This window comes from Elaeis guineensis, chromosome 5 (genome assembly GCF_000442705.2).
Source record: "Elaeis guineensis isolate ETL-2024a chromosome 5, EG11, whole genome shotgun sequence".
Lineage (NCBI taxonomy): Eukaryota > Viridiplantae > Streptophyta > Magnoliopsida > Arecales > Arecaceae > Elaeis > Elaeis guineensis.
Genome location: NC_025997.2, coordinates 119,944,373 through 119,972,018, shown reverse-complemented (window position 1 = coordinate 119,972,018; position 27,646 = coordinate 119,944,373). Strand labels below are relative to the sequence as shown.

Below are 27,646 nucleotides of genomic sequence, written 5' to 3'. Positions count from 1 at the left end.
CAACTTGCTTGCACGATACAACGGCCACCCACGGTTCGAGCTGAAACCTTGAGCATTGCGACACATGATTGAAATAGATACTTGGAAGACTATCCTTTTCTTCCCATAAATTTGCATGCAAGCCTGGATCTGTACATACCATCGAAACCTAGATATTGCCCTAATGATTAGGAATTCTTATGTGAGTAAAAGATACATTTTTCCCCTCATATTTCTCACTTTTCTAAACAGGTACGCAGTTATCTGTAACATGGCATCAAATCCCCTATAGACCAGATAGGAATTTTCTATATCTTGGGCACCTGGCAGGTTGTAATAGGATCTTGGGCTCAAAACTATCTAGGTCAAATATACCGTATAAATTTTTGGGTCTGATCTAATGACGTTTCCCATAAATCTTTGCTATTTACTGACGTAAGAGATTTTTTTTTTTTTTTTTGAACTCAGAATAACTTTATTTTTCCCTTCCTTCTCTCCTCCGGTAAGAAACACCGACAGACAGCATGTTGGGCCAAGAGACCTCACCAGCATTCTATAGCTGGCGAGCAATCTTCTAATTTCTAAATACTCCCTTGTAATCAAGAGTAGGTTTTGTATTGTTGGCTCTCTCTGTCCACCAGTGTCAAATAGGAGAGATACATCTTATAAAAGGCAAAACCTTTTTACATCAAAGAGATGAGATGGAAACAAACATGGAAAGGGAGCAAAATGTACTCCCTAACACAACTTCCCCGTACCAATCCTCTCCCTGCGGTGCTTTCAAACGTGATGAACGTTGAGAGAAGGATTTATTTTTTTCAATACTCAAAAGAATATACAAAGAGCCTATAAATATAGTTATGTAGATCTAAATATAGAAAAAATAATAATAATAATATGTCAAGAAATAATATCCTAAGATATTTATTTAGATATATTTCTAATTAGGTCTAATCTTCTAACACATCTCTTCAAGATGGGACGAAGATATCACGAAATCCTATCTTATCAACCAATCCAGAAAAGAGAATAAGCTAAGCACTTTGGTCAAAATATCTGCCATCTGATCAGATGACCGAATGAAGGTAATGCAAATTTGGTCCTAATCAATCTTCTCCTTGATAAAGTGACGGTCGATCTCGATGTATTTGGTACGATCGTGCTATATTGGATTACTCACAATCTCAATTGCCGCGTTACTATCATAGTACAGCCGAAGAGAAAATTTGTTTAGGAGTCATAACTCCTAAAGCAGTTTCTATAGCCAAAGAAGCTCACATATACCTAGGGCCATTATTCTATACTCAGCTTCTGTCGATGATCGAGCTACCACTGACTGTTTCTTGCTTCTCCAGATAACTAAATTATCCCCTACATATGTGCAGACCTAGAGGTAGATCGCCTATCATTCAATGACACCAACCCAATCTGCATCAGTGAATTCCTCTACCTAGAAGATGTTGTGTCGGGAGAACAGCAAACCACGACTAGGATATCCTTTCAGATAGCACACTACTCTGAAAGCTCCCTCCATATGAGACTCTCGTGGATCATATATGTATTGACTGATAACACTAACAGTATAGGTTATGTCGGATCTCGTATGTGAGAGCTATATCAACCTGCCAACTAGTCGCCGGTACCTCCCTCGATCAACTAGAGCTCCACCATCTATCACTAGCTAATGATTCTCGTTTATCGGGGTAACAACAGGCTTACACCCCAACATCCCAATCTCAGAAAGCAAATCCAGTACATACTTCTGTTGTGACAGAAAAAAATTTTTGGATGATCGCGCAACCTCTATGTCCAGAAAGTATCTTAGTAAATCTAAGTCTTTTACCTCAAATACTTGCTTCAGCTTTCTCTTGAGTTGCTTAATCTCATAATGGTTGTCTCCTGTGATTACAATATCATCAACATAAACCAAGAGTATAGTTTTCTTTCTCTTGAAATACCTATAGAACAGAATATCATCTGCATTACTCTGTCTATATTCCATTTCTCTCACAACCTGACTGAATCGATCAAACCAGGTGCGAGGGGACTGTTTAAGGCCATACAGGCTTTAGCTTGCAAATTTTTTCAGTAGTTGCTCGAGTCTCAAATCCTGATGATATCTGCATATATACCTCTTCCTGAAGGTCCCCATAAAAAAATACATTCTTCACATCCAACAGATGTAACTCCCAGCCAAAGTTAGCTTCACATGATATCAACATTTGAACAAAATTCATCTTGGCCCCATGAAGAAATGTATTCATCATGGTATCAAAGCTCTCAGGTTCTGATCCATGAATTTTTTTTCACTGCCTCCCTATTATCCGATCCCATGCTCAATCCCTCCTCTCTAACCCATCAACACGAAAACACTAAATCTCTCAATCTCTAAACCCAATCCCTAATCTCTCTGCCCTTCCCTAATCTGCCCTTCCCTCTCTCATCTCTGTTGCCACTCTCCCCTCCTCTACCCTCATCTCCCCTCCCCGCCACCCACCATCACCCTTCCCTCTCTCATCTCTGCTGCCACTCTCCCCTCCTCTGCCCTCATCTCCCCTCCCCGCCACCCACCATCACCCCCGATGCTGCCACCGCCCCTCCTTTCTCATCACCCCAATCACTAGCAATAGCTCCCCCCACTACCCGCCTCCCACCCCGGCCCCCTCCCTCATCCACCCTGATCACCAGCAACGCCACCCCCCCCGCCCCCTGCACCTTCGAACTCAGTGCCCCCCACTTCCTTCCTTGCCAATGGAATTCCTCCGTGAACCACGGGATCAAGACAGCAAAAGGTCAGCTCCTTTTTTCTTTTATAATTGATTTTCTTTTCTCAAAAAAAAAGAAAAAGAAAAAGAAGTCCAATTTTATGGCTGGATGCTTGAAAGTCTGTAGTTGAGAAATTTGTGGTGATTGATCAATAATATGTCGATGAGATTGTATATAATTTTTTTTTGGAAGATGTCCAATCCAATTACTGTGCAAGACCTCGAAGGTCTACTGGGTCAGCTTATTACAATGGCCACTCAATCTGATGGTTCATTAAGAGACAGTGGGTCATTGAATGCTTTTCAGGTGGCTGTAAAACTTGATGGCCCAGCAACGTATATGCAATGGCAAGGAGCACTTGTCTGCTTGTTCAAGAACGAAGCTTGGAAGGATATCTCACTGGCATGAAGAGAAAGTCTGCTAATGGTGAGCAGGATGTGGCTCAACGAAGAATGGAGAACTCCCTTGTTCTGGCATTTCTTCTCAATACCATGACACAAAGTATAACCAGAAGTGTGCAGCTACTAGAAACTGCACATGAGGTCTGAGAGATAGTAGCCCAGATATTCTCACAGAAATAGAATTCTGCCTAAGCATTTGAGATATGTTCTCAATTGCGTCAGCTCAGTCAGGAGGATTTATCTGTTACGGAGCATGCCACCGAGTTAAAGCGTCTCTAATCTGAAGTAGATCATTATAGAACTTTTGTTCTACAATGCTCTGTTGATGTTGATGAGTTCCAGAAGTATTTAGAGGAAGAATAGGTTCAGAACTTCCTGTACAGCCTGAATTCGGAGTTTGAGTCTGTCAGAATTCAGGTTCTAGCCAAAGATACATCGCCTATTCTGGGTCAAGTCTTCTCTACTATTTGAGCAAGGAGACACGACAATGAGTGATCTCTGAATCCAGCAGTCCTATAAGATCTGCTCTAATCGTGTAATCACAGCAGTTGGGTGAAAAACTGTGCTTTCATTGCAAAAAGCCTAGGCACACCAAGATATTTTGCTGGAATCTTCGTGGTCGCCCAAATCAATCTAAGCATGGTAGTCGAGGCCATGGTGATAATGGTGGTCGTGAAAGAACGGGAGGTCGGAGTCATGATCATCAATCTATCCAAACCAATCTCTCTAAGGAGACTAAGGGCGCCGCACAACTTATCTACAGATGAGTATTAAACCCTTTGACGAATAATAAAAAAGTATGAGTCATCCTCTAGCACCACATCCTCTGCTTTGGAGCAACCTGGCCACCAAGATGGGTATCTTGATTCCTCTCCTTTTGCCCAATCAGATACTCCATATAATTTAGCACATATATTTAATTGTGTAGATGGGATATCCAACTCCTGGATAATAGACTCAAAAGTATCCAATCACATGACAGGTGCATCTGATAGTTTCATTTCATATTCATCATCTTCAAGTCAGGACAAGATCCATATCGCTGATGGATCCTTTACCTCTATTTCAGAAAAAAATCTATTGACTGTACCCCTAGTTTGAGATTGTCATCAATATTGCGTCCCATTTTTTTCTACAAACTTACTCTCTGTTAGCTATGATACCATCATGAATGTGGAGAGAAGGATTTATTTTTTTCAATACTCAAGAGAGTATACAAGAATTTATAAATACATAAATGTAGACCCAAATATAGAAAGAGAATAATAAGAATATGTCAAGGAATAATATCCTAAGATCCTTATTTAGATACATGTCTAATTAGATCCAACCTTCCAACAAAATGGGATCAATGACAGGCCCCATATGACACCAAGTTTGTGCCACTAGATCTCTCTTGCAACCATTGACAAAGAATTTGATTGTTTTGCCGTATCTATATGAGGCTGGAAAGTTTAAAAGGGAAAATGCAAAGCCTGAAACAATTTACATGAACCATCAGTAAACTCTTCAGCAAGTGCTTAAAGTAAGAATAAAGATAAGTAACTCATGCAAAAAAGAGTCTAAATGGTAGAGAACTGACTGATAATGAAGGTAGTGTGAATCCAGACAACAGATTATGAGCAAATAACAACGGAAAGTTGGGTTTCTTTCCCTTAAAAAGGAATCTCAAAAATAATGCTCTTTCGATTATGAGCAGAGGTAATTACTCCCTTTGACCATGATTAACAATCACATAGCATGCCACAAAATATATATTAATTAAATTTTCATGAATCACTCATGGCACTTCCTCCCAAAATTTTAAGCTGGACACTCAAACAGCACAACCTTGATGCACAAGGAACAGCAATTTGCCCGTCTCTGATATGTACGAAGCATTACATTCTCCTGAGAGAAGTTTATGGCTGGTGGAAGCTCCCCCAAGCACAGTTTCTTCCGGATCTTCATCGTTTGTTAACTCTAGATGCTGCTGGTTTTTCCTATTTGTGTTGTACCTGTTCAATAATTGTTCATCTATTCCACTTTACCAAAAAAAAAAAGAAAGAGCTGCCCCCAAGCACATCCAAGCCTGAAAATAAACCACTGGATGCTTTTAAAGCGTTGAATTGTTAACATGCTTGACTCCACATATAGCTTTGCAGTCACTGAGGCATGTAGTTTCGCTATAACTAAAGCTGCTTCCAATACTTTCATTAATGCACTTATCCTAGCAAACATCAGTGATCTTTGCAACCATTTCATTCGCCATGGCCTTCTATTTCTCCTCCTGAGTATGTAGAATTTGGTTAAAAGCATACATAATAAAAGCCAAGTTAGACAATTCAAAACTAGTGCAAGGTTGCCAACATGATATACTTGGTGTAACGCACTTGTATAGGTCAGGAAATTCTATATCTTCTCAAATTCAAATAGTGGCACTTCCGAGATATTATTATTCAGATACCCATATTCCAAAAAAATAATAATAATCAAAAAGCAAGAATAAAAGAACAATATTATGGAAGAAGATGGTGTATAATGATGTTTTGGTCGAACTATTGTTGAATATTCTTCTAAACAACTTTGATTTAGACTTCCACACTAATGTACTTCTCAATATTTTTCAGCACTGAACTTTGTTAAAGGTTAAAAATTTACTTGGTGCATCAAGGGATTAAAAGGATTCTGGCTGCCTCAGGCTTGCAATGTCATAACCTTAGAAGGATTCTGGCTGCCTCAGGCTTGCAATATCACAACCTTGACATGAACTTGACTCCAACATGTTCAGCATATATGCATGAGTCAGCCTCCATCCGGTAAATTCTCTCCAGGACTTAGGGTCGAACTATCACAAAAAAAACAAGGCAGAATGTTACCTGCTATGCATGAAAGGTCTATATCCTACTTTCTGTAACCTATCCTAGCAAGGCCGAATATTACATGCTATGCATGAAAGGTCTATATCGTACCTTTTGTAACCTATTCTAAGGGTTATGCCGAGCGATCATCAAACCAATTGAAAGAACATATTCTTAGCATGTTTCAACAGCAAGTCTACAATTTAGTTAAATGTTTAGAAATGGTGCTGCCTTCTATGAGAATTGAAATTATACACAAATTATGAATATTTAGAATATTAGTAAGGCTATAAAAATATCATAGCAATAATTTTACCTGAAAATTATAATAGTCAAATCTTCCTAACAAGGCACAACATTTCATTACCAAAACAAACTGTATTAATGGCCTTCTGACATCATATACCAATGTCATGCTTGATACCTTACAATATCTTACACCACAAAAACATCCTTGAATTGTTTCAAACCTGATACCATTATATCAATAGTTCAACTTGGACCTCTCACCAATTCTGAGCTACTAACAACAAATGCATGAAATCTTCACAATCTACGAAGAAAGAAAAACAAATTGGGAAAGAGAACATAACATCAAAGCTGATGTAAACTGGAGTTTATCAAACTTGTTGGTCGTTATAAACAAAAAAGAGGACTGTAAGAGTAGACAGCTTAATGATTGACAGCATACATGAAAAAGGCCAAGTACCCAACAGCTTACACTTATGGCTACCCCCAAAGAATTTTTCCATTAAGATAAAAAAAATTCATATATCTGATTGCATGTGATAAGAATGCATATAAAACCAGGTCAGTGCAACTGCCATTTTTTAGGTGTGTAATTTGCTAAACGCAAAGTACAATAACTCAAATAAGAAGCCTAAAGACTGCAAACCTACATATAGTCAAAATGACTGGTTGCAGCAGTTAAGGTGAGCCAGAAGCACTTATTGTAAGTTATACTAGAGGGTAAATATTGTTGCTTCCATTTGATCTCCATGCAACTGCAAAATATTCAACATCTTCAGTTACCAGCAACCAAAGAAGATCTTATGCTAAACAAGGCTACTTGGATGAGTAAACCCATAAAAAAGATTATAAAAATAAATTAACAATGTTTGGGGGACAAACACTATACTAAATCAAAAAAGAAATAAACATAAATTTATGCATGTATCAAATCTTATAACAAGTAAATAGAACCCTTAGCATGTGAATCCTCACAGTTTTCACTAGCAACAGTACTCATTTGCTAATCCCAAAGAAAAGTTCATAGAATCTTTGTTTCTGCTGCTGAGCACATCCTAAATTCCAGTCACATTGGAGATCATTTGTGTAATGTGATCATTGAGGGGGAAAATTCACACATAGTTCACCTCGCCATGGATGATTATATCAAAAACCTATATATTAAGAACACATATGAATCTGAGTCAAGATACAAACCACCTGATACATTAATCCGTTTGAAGAGATCATATACATAAGTGGTCAGCATATCCCATAAAACAAGTAATATAGGCACGATTCTACTGAAAAGTGGTGCTACTTGCATAGCTTACTAGTTGATAGCTCAAGTTGTGATTGGATGTTCTCAGCTCTAAATAGGTATTTAAAAATATGGAGAATATTTTTAATAATTGTTAAGTCACAAAGTTGCCATGGAAAGGATTTTCAAATGATCAAAATGGAAAGGTTTTTAAATGATCAACGTGAATAAATTAGCTTTACAATTGGTGAATGGTCCACTTTTCTCTCCAAAAGCAGAGATTAAAAAGCTCAGTGCCATAGATTAAAGCTTGCAACATCACAAGTTCATTAATAAGGTTAGTCATCTTCATCTGTTTTCATAAGTTATATTTGTTGGACACAAACTTTGTAATATTTAGATCAATTATCAGGGAATATAATGCCATATTAGTTTCTTTGAGAAAGAGACAGCAGAAGATGATGGAAGAGTACCAAATGAAAAAAAATCCTAATGTTAGATGATGGTGTGAGGAGATAGAAAAGCATTCACAATCTATGAAATTTAACAATGATATAACCCAGTTATATTAATTGCTATTATAATCACTAGATTGATTCATGAAATCATGACCTGTTAATAGGAAGAGAAATAAATGGAAAAAAAGATTTTGTTTTTTTGTTTTCATTTGTAGAAGACCTGAATTTGAGGAGGAACATTGGGATTTCAGGAATCTGAACAAAAAAAATCTCTATTAATCAGTTATTTTTACATGTCATAACTTACATCCCTGCATTTTCCATACAAACACAACATGCAAACACATGTTCGTGCATACACGCATGCACGCACACACAGATAGAGATAGATGGATAGAGAGAGAGAGAGAGAGAGAGAGAGAGAGATTTAAGGATCTATCTAAACTAGAAAGATCAAATACCAAATATAACAATACCTTGATCTTCATAAGAAATGAACTACCGTGATTTGCTGACCAACATAAAACATATATTTCCCTCCTAAATAAAGGAAATAACTCTACACATTCACCATATTTAACCTTCCAAATTTAACACCTCACAATATATTTAAAAGAAACCAACTTTTTGGATATATGGTTATCATCAATAGCATAAGCATCATTGCATGCTCCTAAGCCACAAGCACAACCACTAATATCTGAAGAACCCAAGTACAAGAAATTGCATAAGGGTTATGTGCTATTCTATGAAAGAGTTAAATAATGAAAGGTTGTGGAGACACTAACTTTATCTTTGTTAGCTATAGATTCCTTTATTTTCATTATTGGGTGCAATGGTCAACCCTCTAAAGTCTAAACCAAGGTATGCCATACCGTACCGAACCGGATAGGGCACACCGTACAGTACCCACCAGCACAAGGCATGGGGGGTGTACTAACACTTGATATACCAAACTAGCTTCTATACTGGATGTACTAACATAGTGACAAGGTGGCACCGATACGGAGGCCAATATCGAGATGGCGTACCTTGCTTTAAATATATTTGAATGTGACACTCATATTTGGTGACTATTGCTAAACAACAAAGGGTTCAGAACTTCAAAAAGCAAAAAAGAAATTATTAGAAAACTAGAGTAGAGGGCATCATTTTAGCAAGTTATCAGTCCAAAGGTAACAAACAAGTTGAACCAATTATCATGCTACTGCACTTATGAATCACACTATAAAGCTGTAGAAGAGGTAGTGCTTAAAATGGATTGGATATAAATATATCAGTATCCGTGTCAGATAAAGATATTAACAGGATGCCAACATTCATAGCTGTACGTGTTTCAAACAGATACAGATACAAATTGGAAATTGATAGATGGATATATATCAGATAATTAAACTTTATGAACCACGAAACCAAAGGTAACACTATGTGGAAGGTAAATTAAGTCAAAGACATGTTAATATTGCCATTTGTTTTCTTTTAAAGTTCATGAGAGCTATACAAGACTCAACAGGATTGCTAGATAAACTAGATATTCAGATATGCATTGGGTAGCTGTATCTATATCCAGATAGATTCGGATACAAAAATGGATCCAAACAGATGTTATCTAGTCCATTTTTGTCCCTAAGGAGAGAAAAAGTAATTGAAAACTAATTTGGTATTATACGCGGCAGGTTAATTATCAAGATTTTCCTACTGAAGAAATTAATTGGTAGATATGAACGAAGCCTTATCTACATAAACAGAACATATGAAAGAGAACAAAAAGGCAATATCTCATTGTCTTTATTGAAGAAAGCGCATCAATATCAAGGTAGTAAAAACATGCATTGGAGCCATAACAGTTTCAGTGAGGCAGCCACAACAGCTTCAGGACCACAAATTTGCAAGACTAATGAATGCCTTACAGGGTTATTTTATCTTATAGTTTCACGGACAATCATGACGACTAATGGTAAATGTTAATGGTAGTTGGCTTAGAGTATGATGACAGAGGAAAAAAGAGGTGCACACCAAATTGGACTGACAATATAATGATATATTATGTTGGAGGATGATTCATCAAACTAGACTATTCTTAGTATACTGTGGGTCTTTTTTATACCCCATGCAATCAAAGCAAAGTGTCTAGAGTAGTGATGTGCTCAAAAAGTTATGTCATTGCCACATGCTGGTGACAGGCAAGAGACTATTTGTAAGACAATGATGAAGCTAGTAATTCTGTATGAATTGGAATGTCGGGTTAGAAAAGTCCTAGACATGTAGGATGATTATTTCTAAAGAGATGCCTAGGTAGAAAAGAATGTGACAGAAATTAACTACTACATACATAATGCTTTAAAGTTGCATCATTAGAGGACAAAATTACTAGAATAGTATGAACCAGTGCAATGAAGACTAGATTCCAGTAACAAATATGGGGTTCCACCTAACAAAAGGAAGGGCAAATGAAGGTTCAAATTACAGACAAAAAGTTATAATACTTCGACAAGTTCTGCCATGGATCTCTTGCATAAGCATGAAATTATAACAGACAAAACCCTTTACATGAATTATTAAAGAACAAGGATTCTTAAAGCCGACTGACAGAAATAGAAACCATATTTATTTTATGTTTTATCTATATACTCCATTTCTAATGCAGCTGTCCCAAAGACAAGTTGAAGTATTCATTTGCAACCCTGTACTAGCCATATAACACCCTGGACTAATGGTGCGTTCTGTTTGAACATACACTTCTGACTTGAATGAAAAAGAAATATGTGCATATGTGCATTGCATTTCACCTCTCAATCTTTTGACGTGTTTTATGGCAGAAGACAAAAGAAGATTTCAGATGTCTTCCATATGTGGAAGCTAATTAAGGTCTATACCATCTATGGCCTCTTGCTACACTTGAACCTTGGGAACTCCAACTTGGAACTCTTCAAGTATAGAGAAATCATCATCTAGTACTTGCTAAATAGTCCCATTGTGCTTCTGGATTCCTCTGGTATGCTACCGCCCATTCGCATGCATGAAAACAGTTGAAAAATCAGCGCACAATAAAATTTATTGCTCGGTTTTGCATTTGCGCCAAAAGCAATTTGAGTAGAATCATACATCTGAAACAAGTTAACATATTAAAGCCTAAAGTCAACTGATAAAATAGCTGAGAAGGCCCAAAATAGAGATCATGACGACATCCACAAATTGTTGTTTCTCAGCCTTCTGAAACATGTCAATTGACCAAATCAAGACCTTCCACAGGTCATCTTAAAAGCCTGAACAAAATCCAGAACAAAAAGCAGGCACTGCATTACTATTTCTAAGATTGAGAATCACAACATTACACAAAAGAAAAAAAAAAAAGAGTAGAATTAACAACATCAGTAAGAACCATCTAGACATCAAGTGCGCAAATTTGGCAGAAATCAGTGCTCAGAAGATTAGAAATGCTGAGAAAATAACTGCTCATAAATCAACAAGTGCTAAAAATTTTAAAATTAAAAATATAAACAAATAATCATTAAAAAAAAAAAAAAGAAGCTACCTCCAAAAGGGTCTGAAGCCGGCCTGTGTCGATGGACGAGGTTTCCATTCCCCTTCCCCATTCCCTCCCTTGGCCGTCCCCAGCTATGCTTGCTGGATAGAATTTGCCATGCGTGTATGCTTGCTTGAGTTGCTGATTGCCCTTAACAATTTTCTTATATTATGCATATGCCATTCTTGTTTTTGCTGAAGCTTGGCCCGTAAAGTATTATGGCATTTTATGTTTAACATACAGTTATGAAAATGCTTTGAACATAGTTGAACCATCAGAAGTAACACATTCTTAACCTGAATTATTTGATTTTGATTTCCTGACACAATAGATTTTCTTTAATTTTAATTATTATATCAAAATATTAAATTAATTAAAATATAAAACAACAAAACATGATGATAAAGACACTTGTCTTAATACCATCAGTTGATCTAAGAACAGAATAACAAAATTTAAATCTTCAATCTTGCAATGTATGAACTGGGCAGCTTTTGTAAATCATGCAATGTTAATGTGGGCTACATCAATTTGACCCAACTCCAAATCTTCTCTTGAATGTTCGATAGCTGTATTTTTAAAGGTTCTTCTATTTTTAGTCTTCCAGATGGCTGCTTTTTATTCCATCCTTCAAACTATGAGTCGAAAGAAGTGTCAATGACCTCAACGTTGCTGGCAGTTTCAAGGTACATCCCTTATTCTACAAGGTCAATGCATACAGCAGAATAACCTTTCTTTGTCCATGATATAATATTATAATTCCACCCATCTATAGATATTAAACAAGAAAAAAGGTGAGCAAGGAAACAGCACATAACTTTGCAATTTGGTACCCTTTTTTTGCTTTGGTTGTGATCAGAAAGTAACCTTCACTTTTGAGAGTACAACATGGTAATGCTATGCAAAACATGAGAAGCCCAATGAAAAATGGGCTCAGAAAACAACCTCTTACTGTCACATGATTGGGAAAATAAAAGGTAACAGAATATAGTTGTCTCCAGAGTGCACTATAAACCTTTTGCTTATACCGTGTAAAGTGTAAACTATGTAATTAACCTTTCAATCACAAGAATTTGACTCAGAGGTGCTCGCCGCTGGCCATGCATCTTTTCTCCTCCTCCACTTGCTCGAGCAATGCTTCCAGTTCAGCTTCTGTCAGACCCTGTAGTCGCTTCTGAAAGAAAGGAGAACCCAACTCAATTTTTTTTATAATAAAATCAGCAGATGTCATTTCAAAGCTTGTTGTGCTTTAAAGTTCTCCCTTCCTTGAATTATAACAAATACTGTAAACATTTGCAATAATAGACGGTTTGCATGATCAATATCTCAATGCATCCTTTTTTCTGGGAAAAACATCACATCCCTTTTAAAAGAAAGGAAGTGAGCATATACATCAAGGACAAATGTTCACAATGAAATTTGCTATAATCAAATTTTCTGGTCTTTTTCTAATCTGTGTATCTCTCTATTATGATGAAGAGAGTAAGGCACATACTAAAAGAAGGAAAATAATTTGAATTTCACTCAAAAAGATATACTGCAGTATGGAGAATGGTGGATGAGAAGTCAGTGAACATACCGACCAGGGGGCTATCATTACATATTTTGACCATCGGCAGGTTATAGGGCCTAGTGGCAATCATATCTTTTCAACTGCCAAGTGGAGCTCTGAGACCATAACTTTTGTTTTCTTAGGTTCTTAAAATGTTATTATTTGTGAACGTTAAGCAATATTATTTTGGCAATCTCCAGACTTCTCAGGAAGAAATGATAAACAGATAAGTACCTCATGTCATTCACCCTAGAAGGTAATTCATTAGTCTGGCAAGGTAAGTACTTCCAATGAAGGTCTTTATGCAGATTTTACCATTGAAGAGAAAGAGGAAGAGAGAGGGAGGGGAGGGGTTGTGGGGTGCGAGAGAGTAAATGCACCCTAAACAGGACTAAGTGGCCTTCTCTCCATAGGTAACATTACACAAAATATCGGGTGCAATAGTGCCAGAACTTTAGCAAAATTTTTGACTCCAAAATATTTACAAGCATTTCATAGGTTGCTGTTAGTGTTTTATAACAGTGGAGTCTTCAGATGAAAGAAAATCATAAGTAAAGAAGCTGACTTCTATACGGTTACTGGCATTTGATACTCGTATATGCAAACACACTTCAATGAAACAAGGTTTTCCATTGCAAAAACACTAACCTGCATGACTTTATTCTCGTAATCTCTTAATTGCTGTGCATAAGTCATCTCTTTATTTGAGACTCTATATAGGTAAGTAGAAATCCATCCAACCGTCAGCCCCAAGACCAGAACTAACTGAACAATTGCCTGCATGCAAATGATCAACTCCACCAAACTGCAACAGGACTCAAAAAAACAAAAATGAGAGGTGCTAAGAGAGTGATCACAAGCAGTTTGTGTGCCAGACCATATACATATATATATATATATTTATAGCTGTTACTGCATATATAAGAGGTGAAGTGAGGAAATAGGTGAAGAAAGCAGCGTTACCTCCAACCCATATTTCAAGCCAACACCTAGTACAGTTACTCCTAGACCAATAAGTAGCACATCTTTTCTAGTGTATCCAAAAGGCACCTGCATGATAATAATTTTTTGGTTTACTCTCCGATAATGAGATACAAGATAATGCATGCAAACTATAAAGAGCGAGAAAGAAGCTTCTCATCATTTGTTGGTATAAAATGTACCACAAAGTTGACAACAAAGCTTAAAAGATTTTTATATAGGCGAGGGAAGAAAAACAAAGTTCAGTTCTCCCAGTTCTAGTTATTTGACATTTGCTAGATGGTTGACTCAAATATTTTGCAATAGGATTATAGTTTGAATACACCATGGATCTTGCATACATGGCCTAGATTAGAAGTGCATTACATCAACAGATACTTAGTTTCCTTTGATGTCTCTCATGCATATACCATGAGAGACAAAAAGAGGAATGGGAGCAAGGGAGCGAATAAGACTCACACCCTCAACCCAAGATCGCAAGTCGAGAGTCATGGCAACCACTGCATACTCATAAAGAACTCTTTTCACCTGCATGCAAGGCATTTCATCACGATATCACAAAGCAATAATAAAATAATATTCAAATAATTAATGTTCAACTTTATTTAAAATAACTAACTCAAATATAAATTTTCATAACCTTGCATCAAATTCTACTAAATCCTAATCTAAAATAAATATTAAAGTTTGTTTCTAATTTGCTCTCTCATGTCGAACCCTGAGTCAAGCTAGTACCTGAATATGTAAAACAGTAAAATATAGAGTAATGAGCTAGACAACCCAGTAAGCAATGCACTCTTTCGCTAGATAAATCTAACAATAATAATATACTAAAAATAAACATGCAAGGTGCATCAATTTAATCATACAACACCATCAAAATAAGATCATTCAAATTCAGTTTTTTCAAAATTTATTTTCAAATTCATAAATCGGTTCTTTTCAGAACATCCTTTTCACCTTGACAGCCATGAACTAATCACAGTATCAGTGCATAGCCCCCACTGGCAAGATGTCGATATACCAGCGCACAACCCCCACTGATAGAATATCGATATACCAGCACACAATCTCTACTGGTAAGGTGTTGATATACTAGCGCACAACCCCCACTGGCAGGATGTCTATATACCAGTATATAATCTCTACTGGTAGAGTATTGATATACCAATGCACAACCCTCATTGACAGAGTATCGATATACCAGCACACAACCCTGAAGTCAAAATCCATCTTGATTCAAATTTTTCTTTTCAATAAAATCAATTTCATATTTCAATCGAACAAATACACAAAATCATCCAAAATCAAAGACAATCAATCACAACTCCATAATGAAACCAATGCTTTCAATAAATCATCAATAGTATCTATAATAGATTTAACCAATAAATATCATGCTTTATATTCACAAATCACAAATAATACGATTCAAAATTCAATGATATAAATACTATATAATTTGCCGATAAATCTAGAAAAAGAGTCCCATTACTTACCTTACACATGCTTCCACAAATCCATATAAGTCCATAAATTCCTTTTCAAAATCTTCAGTTCATAGATCAGACCATAGTATCCCTCTGCTGGATTTTTTTGTCGAGACAACAACACTCCTAGACATCATTGAGTCCAATAATCAGAAAAGACAAATAATTAAGACATAGTGAATGGTAGTCATATCCTATGGTTTGGGTCGATCCGATTATGTTAATTTTATCCAATCAAAGATGATCAAATCTAGAGATATCCGGTCTGATCAAGATGGATGCCGATACGCTACTTAGTGATCGAATCAGGACTCTCTTTGCTAGAATCGAATCAGAAAAAAATTTTCACTAGCTAATCTTAGAGAGATGACTTCTAGAGAGAGAAATTCATCAAAAGTGAGAAACAGTCTAGAGAGAAAAAATTCTAAAGAGAAAAAGTAGAGAAAGAAAGTAAAATTTCTAGATAAAGAAAGTGCAAGCCCTTGAAGAGAGAAGGGAGAGAGGGAAGAGAGAGAAACCCTTTCTCTCTCTTCTTTCTTTTCTTTTTTTTCTTTCTTTTTTTTTCTTCTTTTTTCTTTATCTTCCCGTGATTTCTTTGGCAAAACAAGGGGGCCGTGTAGTCCCTCTTTGATCCTTGGATCGGCGGCCACGGTCGGTGCTGCTGTGGCCGACAACTAGTAGGGCTACTCCATAGCAGTCTCAAAAACCCAAACTGACAGTCGATGATGACCACCTCACTGAAAAATCAAAAGAAAGGAGAGCGAAAACAAAAGAAAATAGGGGATCAACTGAGCCTTCTTTTAGACAAAAATCCGACAGTTCGTCGGTCAGAGTCCATGACTTAGGGGTTAAGGAACATGTGGAGAAAGATAAATCAACAAATTCAAGAATTTTTTTCCTCTTTTTTGGGTGGTATTTGGTCCTAATTTTTGATGGATCCAAGAGGAGAAGATGGGTTTCTTTTGACAGAAAACGATGGCCGACAATGGGGTTTCACAAGGACTTCATCCCATTAAATAGATGAGGGAAGGGGAAAGAGTTTGACTCCCTCCCGACCTCCAATTCCAACTCCAATCAGGAGTTTTAATGGAAGAAGGGAAGAAGACTCCTAACGGGAGTCTTCTCCCTATTTTCTCTCTTTATTTTATTTTTTTGGTTTTGCTTTACGATCCGTGTAGGGTATTACATTCTTCTCCCTAAAAAAATTTCGTCCTTAAAAATTTTTTGGCTTGAGTTACCTCAAATCATAATTATCCTCTAATTTCAAAATTAAATTTTTTATCATAATATCTTTCAAATCAAATTCTCATCTTGATAAGTAATTCAAACCACCACATTTCCACTGCGCACTCTGATTTAAATCCATTAATGTACTTGTGTCAAATTTAGGACTTCTAAATTTTCACTAGCAATATAGGTTATCGTCCCAATATCGCTAATGTCTACCCACCTACACTCATGTCTGATTCTGTATCATAGTTTGCCCACTTATGCTCTGAGACCATATTAATTGTCACACCCTCAATCCGAGATTGCAAACCAAAGGTCATGGCAACCACCGCACACTCATGAAGAACTCTCTCCATTAGCATGCAAGACATCTCATCACGATATCACAAAGCAAGAACGGAATAATATTCAAATAATTAATGTTCAATTTTATTTAAAATAACTAATTCAAATGTCTTATAAAATAAAATTTCATAACCTTGCTCAAATTCTAATAAATCTTAATCTAAAATAAATATCAAAGTCTGTCTTTAATTCGCTCTCTCATATCAAGCCCCGAGTCAAGCTGGTCCCTGAATCTATAAAAAGAATAAAATATAGAGTAATGAGCTAGACAGTCCAATAAGCAATGTACTCTTTGGTTAGACAAATCTAGAAATAATAATATATTGAAAACAAACATACAAGGTACATCCATTTAATCATACAACACCATCAAAATAAGATCATTCAAATTCAATCTTTCCAAAATTCAGTTTCAAATTCATAAATCAGTTCCTTTCAAAATATCCTATTCACCTCGATAGCCATGAACTAATCACATTACCAATGCATAACCTCCACTGATAGGATGTCGATATACCAGCACACAACCTCCACTGATAGGGTATCGATATACTAGCGCATAACCTCCATTGGTACGATGTCGATATACCAGCACACAACCTCCACTGATAGAGTATCGATATACTAATGCACAACCCCCACGGACAGGGTGTCGATATACTAGTGCATAATCTCACTGACAGGATTTTGATACATAGTCAAACTGCGAGTCAAAATCTATCTCAATTCAAATCTTTTTTTCGATAAAATTGATTTCATATTTCAATCGAACAAATATACAAAACCATTCGAAATCAAAGACAATCGATCATAACTCAATGAAACCAATGCTTCCGATAATGCATCAATAATATGTATAATAAATTTAACCAATAAATATTATGCTTCATATTCACAAAACACAAATAATATGATTCAAAATTTAATGATATAAATACTATATAATTTATTGATAAATCTAGAAAAAGAGTTACATTACTTACTTTACACGTCCTCCCACAAATCCATATAAGTCCATAAATTTTTTTTCAAAATCTTCAATTCATAAATCAGACCATAGTATCCCTCTGCTGGATATTTTCTTGTCGACACAACTACATCCCTAAATATATTTGAGTCCAATAATCAGAAAGAACCTAAATAATTAAAGAAGACATGATAAATGATAGTCGTATCCTATGGTTTGGGTCGATCCAATTATGTTATCTTTATCCAATCGAGGATAATCAAATCTAGAGATATCCGATCTGGTCAAGATGGATGCCGGTATACTGTCTGGTGACCGCAAATCAAGACTCTCTTTGCTAGAATCAGATCAGAAAGAAATTCTTTCACTGGCTAATCTTAGATTGATGACTTCTAGAGAAAGAAATCCATCAAAAAAAATGGTTTAGAGAAAAAAATTCTTGAGAGAGAATGTAGAGAGAGAAAATAAATTTTTAGAGAGAGAAAGTGCGAGCCCTTGAAGAGAGAAGAGAAAGAGGGAAGAGAGAAACCCTTTCTCTCTCTTCTTTCTTTTTCTTTTTTTTTTCTTTTTTCTTCTTTTTTCTTTTTCTTCCCATGATTTCTTTGGCAAAACAGGGGACCATGTGTTCCCTCTTTGTTCCTTGGATCGAAGGCCACGACCGATGCGGCTGTAGCCAACGACGGCTAGGGCTGCTCCATAGCAGTCCAGAAAACCCAAACCAACGGTCGATGATGACCATCGGCGTCGGAAAAATCAAAAGAAAAGGGGGCAAAAACAAAAAAAAAAAGGAGATCAATCGAGCCTTCTTTTTGACAAAAATCCAATGGTTCGCCAGTCGAAATCCATAACTTAGGGGTTAAGGAACATGTGGAGAAAGATAAATCAATAGATTCAAGAATTTTTTACCACTTTTTTGGGTGGTATTTGGCCCTGATTTCCGACGAATCCTGGAGGGGAAGATGGGTTTCTTTCGACAAAAAATGGTGGCCGACGGTGGGGTTTCACAAGAGAATTTATCCCATTAAATAGATGAGAAAGTGGGGAGAAGTCTGACTCCCTCCCGGCCTCCAATTCCAACTCTAATTAGGAGTTTTAATGGAAGAAGGGAAGAAGACTCCTAACGGGAGTCTTTTCCCTATTTTTCCCTCTTCATTTTGTTTTTTTTTTGTTTTGCTTTAAGATTTGTGTGGGGTATTACAAAGACAATAAAGGAAGAGAAAAATTTTACATTGCTCTACGTTAAATTGACAAAGTAAAGAAGGCGAGGCTAGAGAGCAAGGTTTGCCATACCGTGCCGAACCGGCCGGTACACCCCATCTCGTACCGGACCGGTGGGGAACCGGCACGATTCGGCCGGTAAAATCGATACACCGATGGTACCGAAGAAAAAAAATGAAAAGTGAGAAAGAGAGAGAGGGGGGAGGGGAGGGGAGGGAGGAAGGTGGGAGCCGTCGGAGGCCGGCGGTGGCCAGCTGCGGCCGTCGGAGGGCTTCCGAGCTCCGTATCGACTGATAGGGCTTTCAAGAGAGCAAAAAAGAGAGAGAGAACACTCGGAGGGGGGCGGAGAACCTACCGGACGGACAGTGCCTGCATTGCGAGGCTCTCGGTGGCCGGCGAGCCGACGCCGATGGCCTGAGGGCGGTCGAGCGAGCGGAGCCCCGGCTCAGGCCGTCGAATGGGCGGAGCCCCGAGGCTCAGGCCGTCGAGCGGGCAGAGCCCCCAAGGCTCCCGGTGGCCGGCGAGCTAACGCCGACGGCCTGAGGGCGGTCGAGCCAGCGGAGCCCCGAAGGGGCTCCGCCCCCTTCTTCTTTTTCGAAACAAATGACGTCTGTTTCGATTTTTTTTTATTTTAAACTTATGAAGTCGGCAACTGGGTTGCCGACTTAAGAATTTTAAAAAAAAAAAAATAAAAATCGTAAAGCCGACAAATCATTTGCCGACTTCACTTAAAACCATATTTTTTTAAAAAAATTGCGAAACAGGGGCGATGCCCCTGTTTCACGCCTGCGGCGCTACGCGCGTGGACTGCGCCCTCCGACGGCCACGGCGGCCAGTCGGAGGCCGTCCGATGGCCCCACCGGTTCCTTCCCCTCCCTTTTTTTTCTTCCTCTTTCTCTCTCTCTCTATTTCTCTCTTTTTTTCTTCCGGTTCGGATCGTCGATTTGGTACGGTATGAAACTATACCGAACCGTACCGCCGATCGGCCGAAATGGCTGACGGTACCGGTTCAGCATACTTTGCTAGGGAGCTTTATAATTTAATGATTCCAAGACCCAGCCAATGATGTCTTTTATTTATGATATGGGTTGTCCCTGTTCAATTAAAACTTTTAGCTCTCCTTCAAAGCCTAGTGCGATACACAAAAAAATTTATGTTTCACATTTGGCAAATGATACAGCTAATGTCATTTGATCGTGTGATCCAGGAGGATCCCCAAACTTGATGTGGACCACTTTGACCACTACAGATAGGGTTGGATAGGGTCCAGGAGCAAGATCCGCCACATCGGAAAGCCAAATTGCAAGCCAAACTTTCGAAGACCATAATTTGATCATTCAACATTCGATTTTGATGATCCTTTTTTTTAAAAAAAATTGGATAGTTTTTTTAGATCTACAATGTAACAATACCCTATAAAGGAAGCAACATCCCTAGCTATCAGGTCAAAATTCCTTTCTCTGCGGCTCGAAACAAGCCAATCAATCCACAAATTTTTTTTTCGAATAAGACTTTAACCAAACATAGCTTCCAATCTGAGAAAAATCTGATGGAACAACAAAGGCAAAGTAGATGTGTACATCAAGATCCACCTTCTGAAGAATTTTAGCTTCTAAATTATTCCTACTAGGTAAAAGAGTTATTAGAACTAAAAAAAGAATCCGATCCAATTTTATCCATGGAGCAAATTCAAGAGCCTAATCAAAAGGCAATTTTATCCAATCGGCCACGTGGAGGATCGGTAGATCAAGTGGAAGTACCTGTAGCAAAAGTATGATCAATGTGTCCAGGACTACACTATCGAGTTCCACAAGCAAGTGATCTCCCTTGGAATCTCCATTGACGATCATATAGTTTTCATAAAATACGTTGGAGCTCTCCATGCAAGAATCCAAAAGGAGTTGAAGCTCTTCAAAATTAAAGACATCAACAAAGCTAGTATGAAGGCCATGACGATTGACAAGAAGAATCATCCTAAGGAAGACAAGAAGGATACGAAGCATGTCAACATGACTTGAGAAAATTATTGCGATCAATGTAACCTTCACAGATATACGAAGGAATGATGTTAGAAGCTCCACCCCGAGTTGCATCCCAAGAGGAGGAAGATGAAGGATGATGATTCCAAGAAAGAAAAGAAGAGAAGGTGGTCCTCAATGCTGTGGAGGTTAAGAAGCTGCCCAAACTTGAGCAAGCATGCTCCAAAATGAGCTTGATGATGAGAAAATCCGAGATAGCAACTAATGCAGATCTAAAGGCACATGAGGAACTCTTATGCCTGAAGATCTAGGTGATGCAGAGCATTATCGAGTCTATTGTAGATCTTACAAGCTAGAAGAACATCATCTCTGAAAATCTAATTCAGAAGCTGAGATTGCTAACCAAATCTCATCCACGTCCTGATCCTCTCAGTTGGATTAAAAAGGATGTCGAATTGAAGATCACTAAGCAGTGCATCTTCAAATTTGCCATCACTGAGAGATATATTGATGAGATAACTTATAAAGTAGTTTCTCTGAATGTTTGCCAGATTATCCTAAGAAGCTCGTATCTTTCGGATTGAGATACAGTCTTCTCTAGGTGGTAGAGGAAGTATCATCTCATTAAAAACGGAAAAAATTTATGATCAACACTTCCAAGACACAAGGAAATGTAGACCTTGCGACTGTTGCCCAGGCAAACTGTCTTATTAATACCTACAACAAGCTTGTGATGATGGTCTGAGAAGTCAATACTGCTCATGATCAGCCAAGCTCTCGTTCTATGGTTCCACCAATCGATCAAACGAGATCAAGATTGAGATCAAGATTGAAGAAGAGTCGCCATAGACATCGTCGACAGTGAGGAAGGATAGCAAGAAGCATTCCTACCACAAAGTTAAGATATGGGAGCAAACCAAGTGGTTCACCGAAATTTGACAGTTAAGAAGGGCAAGATCAAGAACCATGTTTAAGCAAGGTCAATTGGTGCAACTGTGAGGTGGGGAAGAAGGCATCTTCCCATACTCAGTTCTGATTTAGCAGGAGCTAAATCCCTTAAACAAGGAAAGCCCTGATCCAGGAGGATCTCCGAACTCGATATGGACTACTTTGACCACTACGGATGAGCTAGATAGGGTTCAGGAGCAAGATCTACCACATTGGGAAGCCATGTCGCAAGCTAAATTTCTGGAGGCCATAACTTAATCATTCGATGTCTAATTTCAATAATTTTTTTAAAAAAATTGGTTAGTTTTTTTAGATCTACAACATGATGCTGCAAAAGGAGCAGCGCCCCTAACGACCAGGCCAAAATTTTTTGTTTGGGATCTGAAATGGACCGATCAACTCAAAAATTTCTTTCGAATAAGAATTTGACTGAGCGTAGCTTCCAATCTGAGAAGAATTTGGTGGAGCAACAGAAGAAAAAGTTGATGTTAAAGTCAAGATCTATCTTTTAAAAAATTTTAGATTTTTCTAGATTATTTTTATCAGACATCTATTTTAGATAAAAAAAAATTATTAGAACTAGAAGAATCCAAGCCAATTTGTGTAAGGATAGACCTCATTAGTATAAATAGAAGATATGTACCTTATTTTTAATCAATAAAAAAAATAAAAGAGCAAGAAAAGGGACATGAGCATTACTTTCGAAAATTTTCTTCTTCTATTTTTTTCTTTATGAGATTTGAGCTGAGCAGATTGAAAAAAAAAAATCTTCCTTCTCTCATATCGAATCATCATGCATCAGAGGGTGATCACAAGCCACACATGGATCTCAAGGTGCTATATCCCACACTCATAGTTTTGAAAATCAGACCGAACCATCCGATTCAGGGCGTATCGAGCTGGATCGATGCTGAACCGGATCGATTCAGCCCTGATTTTGGACACCCAACAAGGAAAAATAAAAAAAAAAGAACCATCCAGTTCGGCCCCGAATTGAATGGTTTCGATTTGAATCGGATGATACGCAAATTTATCGAGCCGAACCAGGCAGTTCGGCTTCTTTTTTTAATCTTCTGAGACAGAGAAGAAATCGAACCGCCCTGTTGCTCAATCGTTCTCTCCCTTTCTCACTCCCTAACATTGAGAGCGGCAGAAAGACTCCAAAAAAATGTAGATTAAAATCCTTTAAAGTATGTTTCTCCTTCCTATCTCTCTTTCCTCTCTCTCTCTTTTTATTGAAAAATTCATGAAAAATAAAAAATAGAAAAAAACTATGTCAAAATTTTTTTTTAATATGATTTGAATATATGTTATAGATCTATGGATGATCTACATAATGATACTAAAATTATTAATTTTCGTTAAGTATATAATTTTTTAAATTAAAAATATATTTTTAAAATAAAAATTATTAAAAAAATAAATTTTAAAAAATAACTATAAAATCATATTATTATTTAAGAACTTGCAAGCTATTTTTGATATAAAATTGATGCCTATTTATCAATGTTTCAACTCATCTTGCGCATAGTAGCCGAGGCCTAAATTTAGAAAAAAATATGTCATGCATGTCCACTGTTTAAAAAAATTATATGTAGTATCTATGGTAAGATTCTACATAGATCTAAGATCAAATTATTTTTTCATAATTTTTTAAATTTTTAATATATTTTATTTTAAAAATAATAAATAATAAAATAATAATTTAAAAATATAAAAAATTAGGTAAACGAAATATATCATTTTTACGTAATTATTGAAGTGCTTATCAATTTTTTGAAATAGATCCGTCAAGGAAGAAAAAGGATCCAGAACGTGATATTGGTTGGGAGCATGGGGAGATACTCACAGGTCAGCATCATTGGAGATGTAAATGGTGTAGCATAGAATTCAAGGGAGGAGTTATGATAAGTGCATAAATTTGTCCATAGAAGCATTAATTTATGGATCAAATTATTTTTATTCTTTTAATATTGATGCTTCTTCATGTATTTGCAGAGAGGTGCACCAACATGAAGAGCCTGATCCGTAAGCTTAAAGAGATCAAACGGGACCAAAAATAGAGTTAAAATGAATTTAAATTCAAAATCGAAAGCCAACCCGATCCAATCCGCAAGCTGGTGGTCCATCATGGACCACTTGGTCCATAAGAAGGTTAGTGAGCCACGTGAAAAGCTACAGTAATATCTTAAAAATCTTCATGTAGCTCAAGGAGAGCTTTTGGTGGCTTGGGCCGCATGGGAATAAAGCACGAATATAGGAGATGGCGGGTTTCAGGCGGGACCCAGAAGCTTTTTAATTCAAAACAAGGAGCACGATTCATGGGGAGTTATTGGTGGGAGCACTTGGAATTCAAATCAATTAGGATGTGCGAGCTGGTCCAAGGCTGTATGCGGGATGCGGCTGAGCGACACGGTAAATGAGAAAATGTAGGGAAGACGCGGAAGGGACACGACGTAGACGTGATGTGAGCGCGGTTCTCACCCCATGATGGAACAAAGAGTTTAAAAAGAATAATAATAAATATCAATCATTTTTCTTTAATCCCACATCTAAAAATTTTCTCCTTCCTAACATCTATAAATAAAGACCAATACCTCTACTCTAAGAATATCTCTCTCTCCACACCATAATTCTTGTAGGGACCCGTGTGACAGGTAGGCATACCCAAATTTTAAATCTTTTTAGCCACCTTGTTCCCACTTTCTTCCACTCTTCCAACACATGAGAGGAAGAGTTAGCCAGGGAGAGGTTGGCTCCAAGCCAAGAGAGGAAGAGAAGCCAGATTCTGTGAGAGTTTTATTTTATTTTTATTTTATGTTCTAACTCCAAGCCTCGTTAATGGCTTAAGAATTAAGAAATTTTTTTGTATTAAAATTTTTATTCAGCAATAAATTAATTTTTTTTCTTTTTTTATTTAATTTCTGCAATAAAGTAGTTTAAATTTCTGCATCTTTTAATTCTGTAATTTTTAATTTTCGCAAGTTAAATTCCAGCAAGTAGCATCAAATTTTATTTTATTTTATTTTTTTCAGACTTCAAATCAAACTATGTCTGCCTAAGCAATTCCTCTGAAGTTTGCAATGAAGCTAAACCATGAATAGAAGCTTCTTTGAATTTTTCTTTTCGAGCTTTTAATTTTTAGAGTCCTCCCTTCAAGTCTCTTGCTAAGAGACTTGATGGGCTATCATTGGGTCAAAATTTCTTCATAGTCCATGCTTGATTTGATGCAAGAGGAGATGATTGGTAGAAGGCTCACAAATCTCTAAATCCCTTCTTCTCTTTCCTTGTAGAAACTTTGATGGGTTATAGTTAGGTTTGAGCCCCTTCATAGCCCATACTTGGGTAACACAAGAGAAGTGGTTGAAAAGAAAAGCCTCTTAATTAGGGTGAAAGCGAAATGCTTGATGGATCATAATTGAGTTAAATCTCTTCATGATCCATGCTTATTTATGTTTTACACCTTAATCAAGAGACATTATAAGAGAAACCATAGGAAAGTTCTGTAATTCATTGATCTAGTGGATTTAAAAATCTTAGATTTTTTAGATTATTTATTTTTATAATTAATTAATTTACTGCTTTGGTAGTTAGCAATCCAACAAATAATCTCTCCTCTTTCTTTAAAGCTCGCCTGAGCAAGTATTTGAACATACTTTAAAAATCCAATTCCTTGTGGGATCGATCCGTACTTGTCGAACGTGCTACATTACATACTGTGTGCTTGCGATAAATTTAAGACACATCAAGTTTTTGACGTCGTTACCAGGGAGTTGGCATCTTTAAATTATGTTTTAAATTCTTCTTCATGCTTTTAGTTTAGCTATAATCTTACATTATCTGTCTCCTTTATCTTGCTTTACATTAAGTTGGTAAGTGCTGGAAGTCAGGTACGTATTCTAACTTTTTTTCCTTTGCATACTTACTAGATTTTATTTACTATTGATTTTTTGTTAATTAAAACTTGTTTGTTTTTATTGCTTTGTTGCATTGCATATCTATAAAACACTTTAAGAGCAAAACCCATTAACAACATAAGGTGGGGATTTGATCACCTTTTTTTAGCCCACAAATCACTTCCTTGCATTTACATAACCTAACCTTTAAATAAAATTGATTAGACGCTAGCCCTAAGGACATCCAAACTCATTAGGAGAAGAAAATCTAAGAGTTGGACCGGGTTTAAATTGGTTAGCCTGTGTGTGTCTAGGAAAGTAGTTCAGAAACTACGTTTCGAAGAAAAATGGTTATCTAATTAGGTCCATTGCAAAAGCACGGAGAGCCTCCCACCAATCTTACACTTACCTGACTGATTCGGTTAGCCGATTTCGAATTTGGAGTGCTCGAAGGCAATCTGAGCAGTAATGAGTTGTCTAGAGTTAGGAGAACCTTAGTTAAGATTCTTCTTCTTTTCTCTTCTCTTCTTTTGATTGAAAACTTGATTGAAAACAACATAAAAAAATTAAAAAAAATAAAAATCTAAAAAAATAGAAGACAAAGTGATTTCTCCACTTTCTTCATAGAGAAGGGTATTGGGTGGACTAGTAAGAATTGATTCGATTTCTGTTTCAAACCCAACAACTTTTACAATGGGAGAACCCAATCAGCCCTAAACCCTTAAGAATTTATGTTATCCAGTCAGTTCCGTCCAACCTTCTTGCATCAGATTGCCCCAACCCACCGCAAATAACTTAGAAATTAAACATCAAATTATCAATATGCTTCCAAAATTCACAGGAATAGAGGATGCATACATCTTCATTAGAGAATTTGAAGAAGTTTGTGCAACCATGAGACTACAACAACTATCAGAGGATGAGGTTAAGCTAAGATTGATCAATTTTGCCCTTAAGAACAATGTTAAAAAGTGGCTTTATAGTCTTTTAAATCAATCTGTCACAACCTGAGAGGGCTTTGTAAGAGTGCTCCTAAAGAAGTTCTTCCCCATCACAAAATAGCTAGAATTAAGAATGAGATAAACTAATTTTACCAACTAGCTGATGAATCATTCTGGAAGTACTTCGACCGCTTTAAGAACCTCTTGACCTAATGCCCACACCATGAAATAGAGACCTGGAGACTATGCCAGATAATTTATAAAGGGCTAGATTCAAATTCTAGAACCATACTAGAGTCCATATGCCACGGTCAATTCATATACAAGGACCCCACTGAAGCTCAGCAATTTCTAGAAGACCTAACTGAGAAGAATTTATAATGAGAAACAACTAGAGAACCTAAGAGACCGACGCCTTTAAGAGGTGGAATGCACCAAATTCAGACTTCTCTAGCTGTAGAGGCCAAAATTGCAACCTTAACATGTAGATTAGAGGCTTTAGAGCTACAGAGACCAGTCAGTGTAAATCAAGTTTCTGCATCTATGTGCAATGTATGTAGTGCACCAAACCATGTCTTTGAGGAATGCCCCTTCCTGATGAATCCAATAGAAAATGGATGTGCACAGATAAATACCACAT

The 27,646-nt window shown here is 37.0% G+C and overlaps 1 pseudogene; it reads right to left on the bottom strand.

The window, feature by feature from the left end:
* Positions 1–4,713: 4,713 nt before the first annotated feature.
* LOC105045519 (uncharacterized) overlaps positions 4,714–27,646 on the bottom strand; it is a 33,441-nt pseudogene continuing 10,508 nt past the window's right edge.